At 30.3% G+C, this 19,729-nt stretch overlaps 1 protein-coding gene across 1 annotated transcript in view; it reads right to left on the reverse strand.

Annotated features, from left to right (window-relative positions):
• LOC103312431 (hypothetical protein) overlaps window positions 1-10,811 on the reverse strand; it is a 48,434-nt gene extending 37,623 nt beyond the window's left edge. Inside the window, exon 1 of the transcript XR_010335508.1 lies at window positions 10,488-10,811. The gene's annotated coding sequence lies outside the window, so the exon portion shown is untranslated. The remainder of the gene's footprint in view (window positions 1-10,487) is intronic.
• Between the last annotated feature and the right edge of the window lie 8,918 nt (window positions 10,812-19,729).

Consider the following 19,729-nt stretch of genomic DNA (forward strand, 5'->3'; position numbering starts at 1 on the left):
AGCAAGTGTTCTAAAGACCAGTTAACCACGAATACCTTAGGTATTTTTTTATTGGTACATTTTGAAATCATAAATACTAATATTAATATTACAAAAATTGCAAATAATGTAATTTGAGATCAATATATTTTTTGTAGGTCATGGAATTGATTGTCGTTATAATAAAAAATCATTAAAAAGTTGTAATTTATACTTCACGTTTCTTAGGTTATTGATGTTGCCATGGGCACTTTAAAAAACGCGCGTTTTTGAAAGTTGGATTTACACACGCTGCTGCGTGCTTTAAATAAGCAAAATAGATTACCAATTAAAAAAAAGTATTGTTTTTGTCCATTGGGATGTAATTATTTCCAAAACTTAGCAAAATCTACTTACAAAAAGACATAATTAAAACCATATATAGATGCACGAAATAGAGGTGCATTTTATTTAATAAGAAAATTTCTGAATGTAAATGTTTTTCAAATTGAAATAAATTGAGATAAACAATTCAACATTCTGACATGACAAAAATTTTATTCAATATCTGAACCTTCACAATTTTTGGGAAGCCCCCCCCAAAAGTAATTTCCGCCCCTGATGTAAAGATCTCTATGAATTTTTGGAGAAACGTAAACTGTTTGATTTCAAATAATCAAGAACTAATTTTGCGTTCCGGGTAAAGCTCTTCAACACCACTCATCATTCTAATTCTTGCAATCGCACCGCAAAATATTCCCGTTTAAATTTCTACACAGTAAACGAAAAGCTGAATTTCCATACATCATTAAAAGTTCATGCAAGAGTGGATGACTTGCAACATTGTAGGGCGCATTATCTCGAACATGACCTTGGTACAATATACTGTTTCAAGGTTCGACTAAGAGTGCGTACCTAGAAAGATAATTTGAAAAAAAAATTACAATTTACATTAGTTTTAATGTACAATAAAATTCATCTGCATAGATAAATAATTTTCTTTATGCTGAATGAATGGTTAGCAAGAACGAACACCAGGTATAGTGTTCTTTTGTCAACCAATTAACACCCCAAAAGTAAAATAAATTAATCTTTTTTTTCAAAACATATCAACTCGAAACTTTAATAGTCTAATCAGTCTGTCTCACCACTTAGGAGTAAATGTTAATACTTTTCCGTTAGAAGTCAATTAAATAGTGCCGTTTGTCAAATTATGGATGAGTAAATCGGTTTGGCCATAATTGCGTCGTCTACACGTATAACGTTTTAGAATTTTCATTAACAGCTTCGAAGTAGGCTTATAACAAGATGTAATAACTCTCCATGGTAATAACAGTGAGAACATTCTCTAGGGGCAGTTTACGAAGGCAAATTAAAAGTTACTTTAAAAGTTTGTTAAATGTTGTAATTCCTGATAACCCCGCGAATCTGAACATTGAATTGGTCCAACTTTTATAAAACACAATCATTTAGCTACCAAACACCAATGACTAATATAGTTATTGATAATACGTGTGCGAAAACACAAGCTTAAAGTTCGAGGGCTGTCGTTATGCACCGAGCATATGCGAGATGCATACACACCCGAGAACTTTAGGCGTTTTCCCATGAGTGTTATTCACAATTTTTTTGTTGGAATTAAAAACACGTTGCTATGGAGAGCGTGTTTTAAAATAGTGAAAACACGTTGCTATGAGGGAAGTGTTTTAAAATAATGTTTATAATCCAGGATTCAAATATTAAAAAAAAAATTTAAAATGTTACCAACAAAAGATACGTTAACTGTAATGAGGAAAAGGCATTACCAAAAAGAATGGTGAGCAAATTTTTTAATTTAAACTTTTTTTTAAAACTGTTTTTTTCTAACTATTAAGTTTTTCTGTTGGGTAATATTTATTAGTTTTTTTTAAATGTTTTTGAGTTTCTTAACTAGATTTTTTAAACTGTCTACTTTAAATAAGACATAATTTTAATGTATTATGCAAAAAAGCCACAGAAAACGGTGCGCCCACAAATGAAGTGGATTATTAGTAAAAATATTGTTCTGATTTATTAAGCTTGCGAATGCAGCAAAGATTTATGTAATGTGTGATTTTTACTTATTACTTAGATATAGTACCTATTTTTTTAATAATTCGTTTGTTAGTGCAACTATTATTCTCTTAGGTGCCTATAGGTATTAAGTATGTAATAATAATGTTGTTTATTCCTTAGATACGTAATGAAGTGCAGCAGATTAAGAATGCTGCAGGTAATTTGGAAGTAAATGTCTTTTGATTTTTTTTTGTCATAAACATAATTTCACATGACATATACGAAGTCACTGTTTTTATTGGGACCAAAAAACAGGCTTAACATGTCTGTTTATGTCTAGACGGGAAAAACGTCTATTTTAAAAAAAATTAACAATCATTTACTGTTATATACGTACAGTCACGATCAAAAGAAATGACACCCTTAAAACCGCAGCCAGAAATCAATATTTCGATATGTTACGGTTCACTATCCGACCCAGTTGGTAGATGTATCATTCTTTTTGATCGTGACTGTACCTAAGTGGATAAACTATGAAGTGATCTTATTAGTTTATGATTTTGTGAAAATTTCTAGAAATAAAAATGTGACAAAATTTTATTAGATAAGGCAAGGTAAACATATTGCTATAATTTGAAATACTAAGAGTACCTATTGGAGGCTATTTTGTTAAACAAAATTAAATTTAAGTTATAGGTACATAAAGAAAGATTACCTAAATAAAGACCCTAAAACTGTAGATTCATTAGTTTAAAAAAAGATAAGCAATGTTCGAAGAACAAAAAAGTGCATATAATTGGAGTTCTATATACCTATATTCCAAATTATTTTTAATTTGATAGAAAATTTGAGAAGATTTCTAATTTATGTTTTTGTATTATTTGTATTTGTTAAAGATAAGTAATTTTTCCATAATTTAAGGCATTTATTATTGAGCTAACCCGTTTCCTTTCCTACTTATTCCCAAAAAACAAACTGATATTCCAAATGTGCTGCACTTTCGCTACGAACAGACCGAAGTACATATCGTAAAACTTTATACTAGAAGTGGTCACTACGACACTACCTATTTTATATTTGATTTAGTTTTGTTTTTTACTTACTCGACATACTAAGAAATGGTCAACTGGTGATTTTTTTATCATACTATTGATGAAAAATTTAAAATAGTACAACACTGTAGTATACGTTAACAATATCATATTTTATAGTGTAAAAATAAATAGCACATGGAAAGGACTTTTCTGTACTTTTATAATAAACTACTAATATTGTAGGTAGGTTCCTGAGTGGGCTCCCTTTTTTTTTATTTTTATTTTTTTATTTATGTAAGCTTCAATTTTACAATTTATATATTTTTTCCGTTCGTACTTAAATTATTTAAGTTTGTATTTTTATACTTAGAAGTATTTTTTCAGTTTTTTCGATGACAATAACAAATCAATTTATATTCTCACCTGAGGATTACCACTTTGTGGTTGAAACGCGTCGTGTTTAAAGTTTAAAAAAATGTGTGTTTTTGTTCGACAAATCAATTACTCACAAACTATGAATAAAAATTTAAGTTTTGTTAGAAAAATTCTGATCGACTTCAATTATGACGCCTTTAAGGCAGATGATGCGTTGTTTTTTTTTCACAATTAATTATTTGAAAAAATACATGCATTCTTTAAGTGTTCTGTAAGTGGTACATAAGACACCTGTTTAAAAATAAGTATCACAAACGCCCTCATTGCGCTACAAGTGTGGCCAGTGTTAAAATGAGGACTATGATAATAAGAGGTGGTTCTCAATATTGCTTTAAGATCGAATATAGAGCACAAATTATTTGGAGAAATGTAAAACGTGGAATATTTCTAGGAACGCCACAATTATGAAGAAACATCATTTTGTAATTTTGTTCATGTTGTTTTGCTGAATAAATTTATTAGAACCTATTTTTTTTGTAATTTTATTAGCAGTAATGTGATCCATTATTATAATTCGCCAAAGATTACGAGATTCTTCAATAATCATAATAAAATTGTAAAGGAAAAAGGCCAAAGTAACACCAACTTGAGAACATTTTTTCTTTATTTTTCAGGAAAAAACAAGATTATTTTGTTATGAATTGTTACATTATCCTGAAATCATTGCGAAGTAAAAAAGTAAACCAGTTTCTATTATACCCAATAAAATGCCAAATTAATTTCGTATCAAACCCGCTCTAGTAAAAACTTCTTTGAAACCACTCTATCCGTTTAATATTTTAATAAAAGGACAAGGAAATACGAGTCGAGACCCCACTAGTTGTAAGCACTGAACCAGTTCCTGCCTTGTGGTTTCAAACAAAAATAACGTATGACATTGTTATGACTCGTAAAAAGTCGAAATGAAGGGAATAAAAATACAAGAAAATGCTGTAAAAATATTTTCCCGTTTCGTCGAAGTGTTTACAGCAACCTGATTCCCAGCCAACAACCCCCTTTCTCTACTTCCGAAACACTACCTACTTCACGCATAAAAAACCAGCTCACAATGCTACAAGTTGGGATGACCCAGAGGAAGAAGATGAATGAATGAATGCCAACCCTTTCATTCAATTCCTAGTAAAATACAGCTAATAGGCACGTTGTGTACCACAAGCAAGAGCAAACTTCGAGGCATATAATTATTGCATTTCTAAATGTATAGCAGGCCAATTAATTAGGAACCGCTTCTTGAAGATGATGGCCGGAATCCGACTTGGTATCAGACATACGGCACGGATGGGCGCTCAAGCGCTCTTTGCCGCCACGTTAACGACCCCGACACGACACCAGTATTCCGTCCGTCTTGCTATACTGGATCAATAGCCGTTTCTATACGTAATAGATATGTCTCACACTCGAAACACTAATTTTAGAAGAAAAATTACAACAAGATAATAATTCTAATAATAACCGCAAGAGCAGTTAAACAAGATTGAGCTTCTACGTAGCTACAGGGTGATTCAAAAGTGTCGGACAAACTTGGAGGTGGTGGTGAAGAACATCAAAGTTCCCATAACAAAATTTTGTTGAACACTCACAAGACATAGCTCTGCGAATTTAATTTTTTAACGTAAGTTTTTGGCACTTTAGATCATATTTTTTTGACTTTATAGGTAGTGGAAATGGCACACAGATCTCTATTAAAAAAAACACCAATTAATGCCTTATGATGTACAGTTAGATCAAAAAGAATGACACTCCTACTAACCGAGCCGAGCAAATGGCTGATTAAAATCTTATCATTTAACAAGCTTACGCAAATTTGGCATCATTGGAATCAAAAGCGCAACAACTGATACCGTTGCTAAAGAAAACAAATATTAACAAATTTACAGAACATTTTCATTTTGCTTTCTGTAAACCGACTCTAACTTAAAAATTAAGTTACTTGAAAAAAATCTGACTTCATTTTTGTGTCTAACTGAACGTCTTTTACATAAGAGCAGTTAAACAGAATTGAGTTTTAACTACAGGGTAATTCAAATGTGTCGGACAAACTTAGGGATGGTGATAAAGAACATCAGAGTGAATTAAAAGTCCCCATAACAAAAATAAAATTTTTTGAACACTCTCAAGACATAGCGCGAATTAATTTTTTTAACATAAGTTTTTGGCAATTTTGACAATATTTTTTTGATTTTATAGCTAGTGGAAATGGCACACAGATCCCTATTGGAAAAAAGCACCAATTAATGCCCTATGATATACAGTTACGATCAAAAAGAATGGGACCCCTACCAACCGAGCCGGATAGCAAATGGTTGATTAAAATCTTTTATGTCATAAATTTCAACAAATCCTTCAGTTTACAAACTGTCCAGCTAGTTTATCAATTAGCCAAACATTTGTGGCTGCGGTTTTAAGAGTATCATTCTTTTTGATTGTGAATGTACAAAACATTTAACAAGCTTACGCAGATATGGTATCATTGAAAACAAAAGCGCAACAACTGATACCGTTGCTATAAGAAAAAGAAATATTAAGGGCCGGTTTACAGAACATTATAATCTTGCTTTCTGTGAACCGACCCTATAACTTAAAAATTAAGTTGCTTGAAAAAATCTGAATTCATTATTGTACGTAACTGAATGTTTTTTACACATGTCTTCATTCGAGAGTTTGTTCGACACTTTTGAATCAACATGTATAGGGTGACACTAGTTGCACCGTCATATTCAACTTATTTCAAGACACTTTTAATTTAAGCTGGCAGTATTTAAAATGCAGAAACCTAATGTGTTAAGATACGAAAATAAGTAATAACGTATAATATTTAAAAAAAAACGTTGAGTCTCAAACTATTTCTGATGCCAATACGACTACTTGGAAATGAAGGATTCAGTGTCCAATCAAAAACAATGATTTCTATATCTGAAAGAATTGTGAAAGAAACTCATAAAACATAGGCACGGGTTGTTCCAGCTAGAAAGAACAAAAAATTCACCTCAGAGGAAAAACATTCTTTATAAAAAACAGGTAATAAGATATTTAATTCCAAGACAAACGTTTCCTATAACGAATATTTAATTTTAATACAAAAGTTTCCTATAAACATGTATCGAAAAATATTTCCACTCACGCTGTTTATGATTTGTAACATAAAGTTTAAATTAATTTTACTAAAAAACTGTGAGTTGGATCAAAACAACAGAATAGACCATTTTTATGTAAAAAAACAATGAAATTTACGATTGTGTTGTTGAAAGTGTCAAAAAGCTAAAACCAAAATAATTGGGTATTTCTTACCTTACATCCACCCAGTTTGGGACACCCCTGATTAAAACTTTCTACATTTGATCCCCGAATTCGATTAGGCATCTAAATGTTATCAACTGAACCACATTTTCTAATTTTATCTCTAATGGTTTTTGAATTATTGAGAAAAACCTACTAAAAGAAGCACCCTTTTGAGGGAGTAACTATTTTTCGATGCATGTTTATAGGAAACTTTTCACTTAAAACTGAATGTTCTATCACTGATCAAATTTGTAACAAAAACAGAACACTCTGTATGTTATAAAAGTGATTTAATAAGGCACGTATTATGTTTTTCTTAAACTTTTTCAACTTCTAACGAGTTCTAATGATTGAAAAATGTAATTACTGACTCGACAATACAGTGAATTCACATTTTTTCCCATTTCGGTAAATATTTCAAGACCTTTTTAGAAATTTAGAAATTTTAATAGTATTTACAGGAACAGAGGGATAAAAACACCATAAAGCAATACTATTGATAGCAGCACAGATTCTTGTATTCTTCTTTACCTATTTCAAAGCAGTGAAAATCTTATAGACTTTTGTTGTGACTACTATTTTTTATTGGTCTTTATTTGATTGAAAATTTTCCAACCTCGAACGCGTTTTCCATAATAAAAAACACACACTTGTTAATTTTCAGTTCATAAGTACAATAATAAAACTGCTATTACCGACAGTTCAGTAGATAGAGGTACCTGTTTTCAGCATATTGCAAAACCATTATGTAAATTTGAAAACACTAGGCCATCAGTGAACTATAAAGTTATCTCAGAAAACCTAATTTTTAAAAAACATTTTTCTCACTCCCACGTTGGTAAATTAACCTCACATTGTCAAAAAAAGCAACAAAAATGGAAAGTAAAACATTCGAACAGCTTGAAACTCTTTGAAACTACCGCGTAAGGTAGCTCATATCGAATCCGCGATTTTTATCATGGGATAAAGAGGGATGTTTAGTAATGACTTAAATTTCAGAGATATCTTCAATTTTTTTTGACCACTCATTGCAAAAAATAAAAAAGTCTGTTGAGCTTCATCTTTCAAGCACCATAGTAACAATATCATCCTCACTATGGATTTAAAGAAAAAAATTTTTTTTGATTAATATTAGCATTATTAGTTAATTTCTTTCTTGTGGTAGTGAGAAAAACGTAATAAAAAATCTCTTACCGCCATTTGGAGCTCAAATAATTACATATTACCTAACGTTTACTATTTTTTATCGAGCATTGAATTCGCTTTATAATGTTGTTTAGATGTTTTATAGAAAACAAACATTTTATTTTTTCTTTGTCACAACTTGGTAATTTTGTAAATATTGTTTCTTCCTTGTGGTCACACCCTCCCCACAAAAACTACTTCTCGTTTGATCACCCCTTAGTTTGGTTGCGTCTTGTGTCGTTGTAACCCCTTCATGTATCTCAAATTACCAATTACCTGTCACACCATCAGACTTGGTAAGTAAATAAGAAATTGGAGGTTGCCTGGTTACATCGTAATTAATTTTCACGTAATAAAATACTACTGAAAAATTTAACCCACTATAGATTATTTATACAAATCTGCGAATATTTTCAACACATTTCGACACATTTTTACAAATTTAGGATGATTATAAATTTAAGAAAAATTTCAGCTTTTAATTTTTAGAGGAAGAGAGAGGTGCTAATATATGTAGGCAATTTACAAAATAACATTTTTTATTTCAAGTCATATTTTTTCTACATTGTTTTTTGGTGTTCACAGGATTTAACATGACAATTTGTGACAAGAAAAAATTCTTTTCTAAAGGTGGAAAAAGGCGTTTAGCATTTTAAGAAATTATTTCATTCTGAATAGATATCTAAGTTCATTTTAAGATAGACAATTTCAAGCGAATTATTGTCTATTCGCATGATATAATATATACAGTCAGTCCAGCTTTTCCAAAAAAATTATAGGTGTATCAAAGTTTCATCTGAATTAACCAAACAAATTACTATAGTGTTAATAAAACTAGTTTTTTCTACTTTGGTTTCACAAAATGTTCATTGTGAAACTGAAAGTAGTTTCACAAAAAGAACCCTTTTAGCCAACTCTTTTTAGTAAATTTTTAGGAGTTGTACATCATTCATTACTGTCATCTAGTGTGTGATCTGTCAGCAGCGTCAAGTCGTCTATTGATAAAGCCCGAGTAATTAACAAAATTAAGAGGAAATAGTTAAACAGATTCTGAAAAGTAAAATAAACAAAAACAAACAACAAAAATAAAAAGCTGAAAAAATTGCATATTACACTCGTTTTATAAGACTGTGGCACTCATTCTGTTGGAGCACTCCTGCGTCGTGCTCCAAAACCATTCGTGCCACAATAGAACGTCTTATAAAACTCGTATATTAATATACTATTAGAAGAGTATGTTTTAAGTATTATTATTTTATAAATTTATTTATTTTATTTTATAAACTTTATTTATTTTATAACATTTTATAAAAGTTTCGAGATCTTGATAGAATTCTTCAGTATTATAAGTTACTCAAACTGCACTGACAAATTGTTCATCAAAGAATATTTTTTTCAGTTCATTTGAGAGCTTTCGACATTTCTTCCAAATTTAAAGGCCTTATTAAGGTTTTAAAAGTTTCACTTTAGTGTTTTAGATATTTAAGTTTGGTAGTTGGAAATTTATGGCCAAATTCTGCACATTTAAACGTTCTCCTAGATTTTAAGACTAAAGTTCTATAGCATCTTCCATCCCATGCTGAAATAACCACCACCAAAATGCAGTGACTTGTATAAAAAATAAAATAATAGTAAAGTGGGTTCAAAACTATAAAATTCTGTAACATTTACCTACATTATAGCTATCCCCTCAAAATGGGATCATCGCAGTGTGATTTCGGTGCAGAATTCGTCTTACACCCGGACATGTGGAGTTACTATCAGAAAAATAATGAAAATGTCAAATTTTATAAAACTTATCCACTGTTCTTCAAAAAATCCGGACTATTTTCAGCATTTGTGAATTCTCAACAAGAGTTTACAAATTCTTTTTGGTGTTTTAGATATTTAAGTTTGCGAATACTTTGACAATTTATGGCCACTAGATTCTACCATCCCATGCTGAAATATCCACCACCAAAGTGCAAAACTGAAGCAAATATGTTAAGTGCAAGTTGTAAAAGGCAACGTCATCGTGGCAATTTGTCTACGTAAGCATCTTAGTGACTTGGTAAGGTATTTTTAGGTGTTGTGTTAAATTTAGCCAAGTATCACTAAAATTTGGGATCACTCGGCACTCGAGTTCCTCTATAATAAATATAATACGGTTCGGTGTAGTTATTTTGAAATATTCCAGACGTTCGATGAATTCCGGATGACTGTTCAAAGGGAAATGTGTTGACGAAAGTGTGAATTTAAAATTTAGCACTGGCGCCGGCGTCCAGTCTTGGACAATGCACTCTCATAAATCACGTAGAGGAGTAATTACATTCATAAATATAATTAAAGTTGGAGAATTTAAATAAACAAATATAGAACAGCTGTAACAGGTCAAAAACAAAAGAATACATTATACGTCAAATTTACACACAATTTTCGAGCCTTTTAATTTTTAAATATCTCTCTTGTGAAAAAACAATGTTACATAAATACACAAATATTTACAAAACAATATGAAGCACAGCGACTAATAGAGTACAATCTTATCAAAGTGGAGCGGAATTAAGTTATAAAAAAACTTACCAAATCGTCAATCAAGAGTAAGTCGCTCCAATTAAAAGAAATGCTGCACACTCACACCGCACAGTTGGCCCGCACAGAATGGTGATCCCGACGTGGCATACCAGGGCAAGATTTACGAATACCAGGAAAATTAGAAAGCAATGCAGTATTTACAACAAATCGCCCAATTAACGGCAAAGCGAGGGTTTGTCCATGAAATATTAATTCAAAGCACAGAATGAATGTCAACCGATAAGCCATCGACATGTGTGATTATGACTGCTGTAATAATGGTAGAGTAATCTGGAAGAAAGCACTACTACCTTGCCCATCGCCACTGCACGACTGCTGCGGTCGATGCCGGAGTATACCGTAGGCCCATTGAAGAATGCAGACTGTGGAGTCAGTCACTCACTTGCAGTGTGGAGAGGGAAGCCGAAGAGAAAGAGCAAAATTCGGTTATTTCCATTCATAAACAAGCTCACCGTTTTATTATTTGTGTAACGCTGTGGGATAAAATAGTGTTCACTCAAGTCACAAGCTTTTTTACTTCTTTCAGCGTTCTCAAGATATGCTCTGGATAATTTCCTAGTATTTTTGTTAAATTCCTGTGTGCACTCTATCCTGACCTCTAATCTGAATTGAAATGCCTTTCTACAAGCTACGTCACCCTGTGGAGAAGGAAGGTTCCGAGCTTCACACTGTCGTCATGTGCAGTTTTGCAAAAACCGAAAAAAATTATTGCAAATTAACTTTCTATTATATATTTTTGTTTATGTGGACTTTATGCTCGTCAAATTTAATAAATTTATCGATTCACAAGAGAAGGGTGAATACCTATTGAAGAAAAATACAGTGTGACCCAGGGGTGCGTAACAGGTCTATACATTTTTTGCTATTTGAAATATTACCATGCCGTTTTCATTATGCGATAGATCGGCTTAAAGTCCACAAACTAAAACTATTTTTATTACACACAGGGTGTTGTATACAGGGTGGTACACCAATATTTTTTAAATGGAAGACTATATTTTTGCATAATTTGATTATACGCAAAAAACATAATGTAACTTTATGCAGAGTGTTAGGGAATGGCTTAGCAATATTTTGTGTGTGAATTTGTCATGATCAGACAAGTTAAAGACCCTTATATCATTTTTCTAAAAAGTGCGTATTTTCTTCAGGAATTTTTATTAACCCACCTATTGAGAGCCACTGTGTGTCTTCTGGTAGTTTATTAGTAGTTTATTAAGTGTAATTTTTTTTATTAAACAAAGAGGAGATGGTGGCGCATGGACGTTTTGATGTTTTCAAATTTGTAGATAACATGTTCCCGGTCCTGGAAAAACATTTTTGATTTTTTTTTATAAAATCTAATAAAACACAAATGGCAATAATAACGTAGAATAACGTAGTGGAATAAAAAGTTTTTACCTCTGTTGTTTTGTGAAAAATATTAAAATTTACACTAACTTTTATAATTCTAGCTCAGCGGTTCTCAAAATTTGGGACTTTAATTTCAGAAAGATTTTTTGGAAAAACTATGCATTTTTGATTTACATAAATTTTGTAAATTTTGCATCATCGATTTGTCTTGCCATTCCCTACCTACCTTTAAAGTTTTGCTAAGCCATTCCTTAACACCCTGTATAACCCTGTATAAAGTATTATGTATAAACTCTTTTCATTTCGGAATTATTCAACTTTTCGTTAAAAAAAGACCAATTTCTGAACAATCATTGTGAAGTCGCCTATTAATATTTTCCGACAAATTTGCAACAAAAAAACTCAGAATACGTTGTAATTTTAGCAGATAGTCGACTTTTAGTTAAAGCGCGCAGATAATATACAAAGTGTGCCAAAACGCATGAAGTTGAATAACTATTTTTTTATCAAATGGACATTTTTCATAAGCTTTCAAATAATATGCGGTATGTATAATAAAAATCTTCTTTATTTATTTTTTAATAATTCTTGATGAGTGAATTTTATTTATGTATCAAATAATAATTAGATACTAATGTAATTACACACATTAGTGCATATCAAAAAATAAATTACCATTTGACTTATCAGAATCTTGGCTAACAATTTTTGTTTAATAAAAAAACATTTTTGGAACATCTCGAAAAAAATTTTAAATTTGATATGCATTATACCATTAGAAATCTTATCAAAACTGCCGTCGATACATGGAAAAAAATACAGTCATTCAACTTTTTGCGTTAACTAAAAGCCGACTATTTGCTAAAACAACAAAGGATTCTAAGTTTTTATGTTGCAAATTTATCGGAAAATATTCATAAGCGACTTTGCAGTGATTTTCAAAATGTTGGTCTTTTTATAACGAAAAGTTGAATAATTCCAAAACGAAGAGAGATAGACCTATAAAGTTACATCATTTTTTCGCGCAGAATACAATGATGCAAAAATATACAGGTGTTCCATTTAAAAAAATATAACTTTGGTTCCCCACCCTGTATACAACACTCTGTGTAAAATAAAAATATGTATTTTTAGTTTGTAGACTTTAAGTGGATGTATTAAATAATAAATAATAATAAATTACACACCCTTAGGTTACGCTGTCGAAAGGAAGTGTGGCAAGGCACGAATTTTAGGACACTACAGGGTGTCTCAAAATTGGCAAATTCCGAGTTCAGAGCATTGTAGAGAATCGCTTCAGTCCAAACATAGAAGAAAATAAAGATTCGGAGCTTCCCCACAAAGATACAGTGGTTTGAAGTTCACTCTTTAAACTGCGTTTTCTTTAAATGGAGGATAAAAGTAGTGTTTATTCTTATTTATGATGAAGATGGTTTTGGAAAATAATAATGAAAATAAATGATCAAAAAATAGTTTTATTCTAGAATAAAAAAAATCTAAAATTTTTATAATTTACTATTTCATCTTTAAGTTTAACTTTTGGACTTCAATTTGCTCCTATTTTTCGTAAGAGTTTTTGCGCTGTTTTTCAAATAATATATACTGCATGTTATTTTTGTTTATTTGTTTACTGTTTCCAAAAAGGTACCACCGCTTGGTTTCCCAAATTGTCCGATTGTTATATACTACGGCGATCAATGCAAAAGTGCGTAATGTTATTATTTATAAAATTCCAGGTCTTGTTTTGTTTAAAAAAGTTTTAGTGTTATTTTTTTATCATTATTATTTGCATTAACTGCACACCTAATTTCAAGTTATTTTAACAAAATATTTCCTGTTAAAAGTTGCACTGCATGTCTTAAGCATTTTATAAAAATTTATTTATACTCGTTCATCCAAACGATAGTATAGTTTAAGCAACCGGTTGTCAAAATTGTATCTACCGAAAGCCTTTCAAATTATGGATTTTATGAAGAAATCGTTTCTTAAAATTAACGAAAAAATTAACTAAGTTATTAAATAAATCAATCCAACACAGCACATTTTTTTCTTGATTTATGCTATATCAAGTACTTTTTTCAGAATTTGTTAAAAAAAAGTGGTACAATACAGCCTACTGTATTAGAACTCGCTCCCCTCCGGAAAGGTGCGTATAGTTTAGGCAATTCAATCAATAAATATCGCTAAGTGTATGAATTTTTTATGAGAGAAACGTAATAAAAGATTGTGAAGACAATTGTGATAAAAGGAAAACTTGCCTTAGAACCACAGTAAACTCATGCTCTCTAAATATTTTGAACCTGTTAAAAGTAGCTGAAATTATGTGTCATGTAAAAAATTATTATAAAAATCACGGCTCCTAAAAACAATAAACAAACATTGAAGATTTTAAGTAAAAAATAAGTTTCATTTTTTAATGATGTTAATTTTATTTTAAAAAGATTTTTAGTTATAGTATACCTAAGATTAAAAAATCTAATAACAAAATTCCACGTACGAGTGAAACATTGGTAAAATATATTTTTGCAGCTGTTTTAAATATGATGGTCAGTTTATGGAATGATGCTTAAAATTATTTATTTAAAATTGCCCACCTCTCATATGTACCTCTCCACAACGGATAGTTAACATTCTTCACCGGTGTCCGTTGTTGGGAGATTTTACTGTAATTATAAAATATGCCAGTTTATGAAAAAATTTGAAAATGAGTTTCTGATTCTGATTTTTATATATTTCTTCAAACTTGCTCTAATAGCGGTTCTTGCAGTATTTTTTTGTCATTTTCGATCCATATAGTTTCTTAAGGCTTGGTTTAGAGCAGTCTCCTACAAAATGATATAACACAGTTTTTAGCTACGGTATTTTCTTGGTTTATTGTATATTTTTTTAGGAAAATTTTTCTTTTTGAGTTTCTACCTAAAAAACATACAAGAAGCTCAAAAGATCCAAAAATAACATCTTTTTCCAACAAATTACTTGGCAATTCGTTGGCCTAATTTAGCATTTGCTATTTATTATATCAGTAATAAATTACTAATAATAATTGGAAATCCAGTTTACACAGTAGAAAGAGCCAATTTTTTTGCAAAACTTGACAACACAGATTGAATATAATTTGAGACGACTTTTAAGTTAAGTACAATGTTACTGTTATCCCCACGTCTCTACAAATTTCATATTTCACTTAAAATATTTTATTCCAAAACAGGAAATAAAACTAATGATTACCTAAAAAAAACTCATGTTGCCTTTATCAAGCTTTAGCAGGCTAAAAGTAGAAAAAAATAAAAGAATACAAAATAAACCAAAATTTCACTTTAAATCGCACTGACTTAAACATATTTCTTAAACACATTAGAAAACTAGAAGTAACTGTTTTACACAACAGATATACCAACTGATTAAATAACACTTTTTGTGCTCTACATGAAATGAATTTTTAAATTAGGAAGCTTGAAAACATAATAAATTTATGTTGCTATAAAGCAAGAATGAATGAATTATAGTAAAACCTTGACATAAGTATAAAATAAATTATAACTAGACTTCACTGGTCCTTGTTTCCTGATAATGTCTATTTTAAAACAGACTGTTCTATTTAAAAAAGTCTTTGTTTTTTTGGCACCATTTATTGACTGATTTATCAAAATCTAAAACGAAAGAATTCGACAAATGTAAAACCATTTACTTTAAAAATAGTTTTTTAAAAGCTTTCATTCATTCTCCCCACCCTGTAAAAGTGAATTGTAATAAAACAGTTATTCAAACACTTAATTTTAATCTATTAAATAAAAATAAAACGATTTTAATTTAATGTTCATTAAGAAACAGATTAACACCATTCCTAATGAGTGTTTTAACAAGGTAGGATGAGTGATTTACTTAATATATATAGATTTAAAACAGAAATATTTTTATAGAGGTTTACTATGATTTTATACATAATTATGTAATTAAGTTTGTTTTCATAATTAAAGCATATAATGCAGAACAATTGTAATAAACACCTGAATAAAGACCATAATCACAAAAGTGTGAAAGAATAACAACGGAAGTGTGGTTGTAAATGGACAAGAATAAAGTGTAGAGTTAGGTATGGTTTGAAGACAAAACAAGTAAAAACACTATTTCAAACTTTTTACAAATGGGAATCATTAATCTCTTTCAACTTTAATCCAATGCATAGTTTAATGTGATTTTTTATCAAAAAAGTAACTCGTTCATTTATGGAAATCGTGAGAATTGAAAAAAAAAACATTTGAATTATTGGCGGCTTTCACGTCAAGATTTCATTCATCTTTAATTTTTTTTAATTTATAGTAAAAGTGCTCAATTTTTTCGGCATTTAAGTTGTAAAAACCTCATTTTGCCCACACATATTGCATAATGCATGGGTTTATAGTGCATTCTAGTCATTCATATCAAAACGTTCTCACACAACAGCCTCAAGATAATTACTTTATGATATTGTGTTGTGGAATTTAATGAAATACAGTGCCATAAATGCTGTGTACTACATTGGCATAAAATCACAGATTGCGTTTGGTACACGTGATAAAAATCTGATTTTTAATTAGAAAATTATTGTTCAAGTAATATTTGCCTAATTTCAAAACGATTAAGCAGTGATTAAAAAAGCCAGGAAAGACGTTCTACTAAAAACTATTGTTAAACCGGTAAAAATGTAGACTTGATTATGCAAAAGGTCGTTCCTATTTGTGTGAACTAAATTTAGGAGCACGGCGCCGAGGTGCTCCTTGACAAAACTTCCGTCTTTTCTCTCTTTCTTTCTAACAATATTTGTTTTTATTTTTAAAACAAAACAATGATAATTTATTACACTCCTGCAAGTCGAAGTTTCTACGAGATGATAACAATTGTTCAAGTAGAAGCACATCTAAAAATAACCAAGTTCATCACGAGATTAAACTGAATGCTGAAGATTGAATTACGTAAAGACGTTTGCTCTTTGCAGCTTTTGCTATAATATTATGAATTAATCTGCAACTGTCGAGCTAAAAGCATGGACTCAATGTTCTGTTTAATGTGGACATCTGCTGTTGCAGAATTTTTATCAAAAAACATCTTAAGCATTACAACCATTTAATAAAAACGATGTAAGATTTTTTTTCAGTGTTTTTTGTGTCAAATTTTTAAAACAAAAAATTGTATTGTTGGCATTTAAATGTAAAAAATACGTTTGAACAATTTTTACATTTTTTTGGTCAAAATAGTTTGAGAAAAACCTGGGTTTAGAAATAGATCGCTAGAGTTGGTTATGTAATCGCTGTGTTCCATTTTTTATTATCTTAATGACGATTGGAATAGATTTTGACCTTTTCAGAAGATTTTGAGCTGAGATGATGTAAACTGTATTTAAAATATAGCTTTGTTTTTATTGAAAATCTGACTTGTTATTGTAGTGTCTTGAAAAAAATGCCATTCGGTTTTCAAAAGTTTAAATAATTTGGGAAATAAAGAATGAAACATACAGGGTGTCTCAACTAAAATTTGCACCCTCTGAAATCTCCTATCTCGTACAAGATTGGAAAAAATGCTGAAACGGATCAATTTTATTTTAGTTTCAAAGTTATTTGTGCATCCCTCTTGAGCTCAAAGCAACCCCTTCAAAAAATTTAAATGGCAAGAAAGATCTAGTGACCCATCATTTTGAAGCTGCTTTCTTTGTCTATACAACCATGTACTTTTTTTCAATTTTGAATGATTTGTTGTTGAGAATTTTGAAGTTTGAGTCTTATTAAAATTTTCAAAATTGTCAGTCTAAAATGCTCTCGATTAGATTTTGGAGAAGTTTTTTGGTATGGGTACACTTAGAAATGCTATCTTATCTGAACCATTGTTTTAAAATCAATTGTACAATTTTTTGGAAACTGAGGGTGGTATTTTACCAATACATTAATTAAAATGATTTGTTTTCTCATAACTATTTTTATTTCTCTGAAAGAAATCGTTTAAAATTGAAAAAAAAATCATATTATTTGCTATTTAAATTTGTTAAAGAGGTAGGTTTGTTACTTTAAAGTAACAACATTAGCACAAATATTATTTCTGAATACGTTTATGGCAAAAAACGTTCAAAATTTGAACGAGAGGGCTCAAAATTAACGATTTTCAAAATATCAGTGATTATAAATAAATTTCGTGATTCTCGACAATAAATCTGTCAAAATTAAAAAAAAAATGGTTCCATAAACAATGAAAAACCAGCTTCAAAATAATGTCATTCGATCTATTTTGCCATTTAAATTTTGAAGGGGTAGCGCTGGACGCCAGAGGGATGCAAAAAAAACTTTGAAACTAAGAAAAAATTTGGTACCCCTTTAAACTAAAATTAACTTGTTTCAGCTTTTTCTCCAAAATTTGTACGCGATTGGAGATTTCAGGGGGTGCAAATTTTAGTTGGGACACCCTGTATTATACTTAATTATTGTCTTACTTACGTTCACGACTTGATTTTTTTTTACAGATTTTGAATGATTTAGTAGAATTAGACTCTGAACTCAGAAACTGAAAAAAAAATTAGTGACCAGAACCACCAACTTGTTTTCTTATACTCTTTCTTAGATTCTTGAATATTAATGTGTTCTTGTAACACAGATTTTTTCCAAACGCTTTTATTGCCTCAATTTTGATAATGATTTTTTCAGTTTAAAATCGGCGTTTGAGCTGAAAATCAAAATTAAAATACATTGGCAGAAATAATTTCACATTATGTTTATTTAGGAAGAGTTTCATTATGTTCTTCGCATGTAGGATTAATTCCATAAACAAAGAAACCATTATTATTAATAATGTGTAACAAGTTTATCGTTCGTTCAAAGGAAGCACGTTTAATCCTGGAAATTCCATATACACATAGATACTCCTGTTGTTTACTAAACAGAAAGTGCGTCAGGTCTCCACCTTTCTGATTAAATGGAACGCGAATCCTAGCCTCGCCTACGATTATTTGTATTTGTTCAACATAACTACATAACAATTACATTATTCAAATTGAGAGCTTACACGAAATAACTGAAATTTTATTGCCGGATTTACTTATAAATGCGTGCTAATTTTAATGTTATTTTAGAAACTTACTTTGCAGATACCTGCCTGTAATTATGCCTTTGCCCTGCCTTGTTTTGTTTTGTTTTGTAATATCTAATTTACAGCCTGTTCCGTCTAAACCCCACATTAAAAGTTTTAAAAGTTCTTATAAAGATATTTATTTGAAAATTGATACTCAGCCATAACCCGTTGAGTTCTGCTCAATGAAAATATTTTCAATATGGCGGCACTTCCGATTATATCGGAAGTCGCTATCAAGTTTTTTATTTTAAATGGAAAGCTATGTTTTTCACTCCGTTTTTTAGATTAGCTGAGTTATTTTAAGGCCGTTTTTATCAGCTTTCCCCATACCTAAGTTTAACCGTTTTAAGATTTTTTGAAAATTTTTGGATTTGCACCTGTCACTTAAAAAATCGGTAACTCGCTTAGTTTTAGAGATTTCGAAACCATATTTGGAGAATTCAAAGAAAAAGCCTATATCTTTTCTCCAGTATGTTCATAATTGGAAAAGAAGTTTATAAACCCAAAAATTTTTAAGTTAAGTTTGAACAACTTCATGTACTCAAAACGTAATTTTTTCAAATGGGATGTCCCAATTTTTATTTTACTAGATGGAAAAGAATTTTTTTTGCATCGGTCTGTATTAGCATTTCCTACACCTATCTGTTATAATTTTCAAGATATCTTGACTTTTTTTGAGATTGTGAAAATTTTTTACTAACCACAACTATGTTTGCATAGTTTGCCATAAAAACATTTTTTATTAAACAAACGACAAACTCTGCTTAAAATTGTGTTGTCTGTTC

Source organism: Tribolium castaneum, chromosome 1, assembly GCF_031307605.1.
Source record: "Tribolium castaneum strain GA2 chromosome 1, icTriCast1.1, whole genome shotgun sequence".
Taxonomy (NCBI): domain Eukaryota; kingdom Metazoa; phylum Arthropoda; class Insecta; order Coleoptera; family Tenebrionidae; genus Tribolium; species Tribolium castaneum.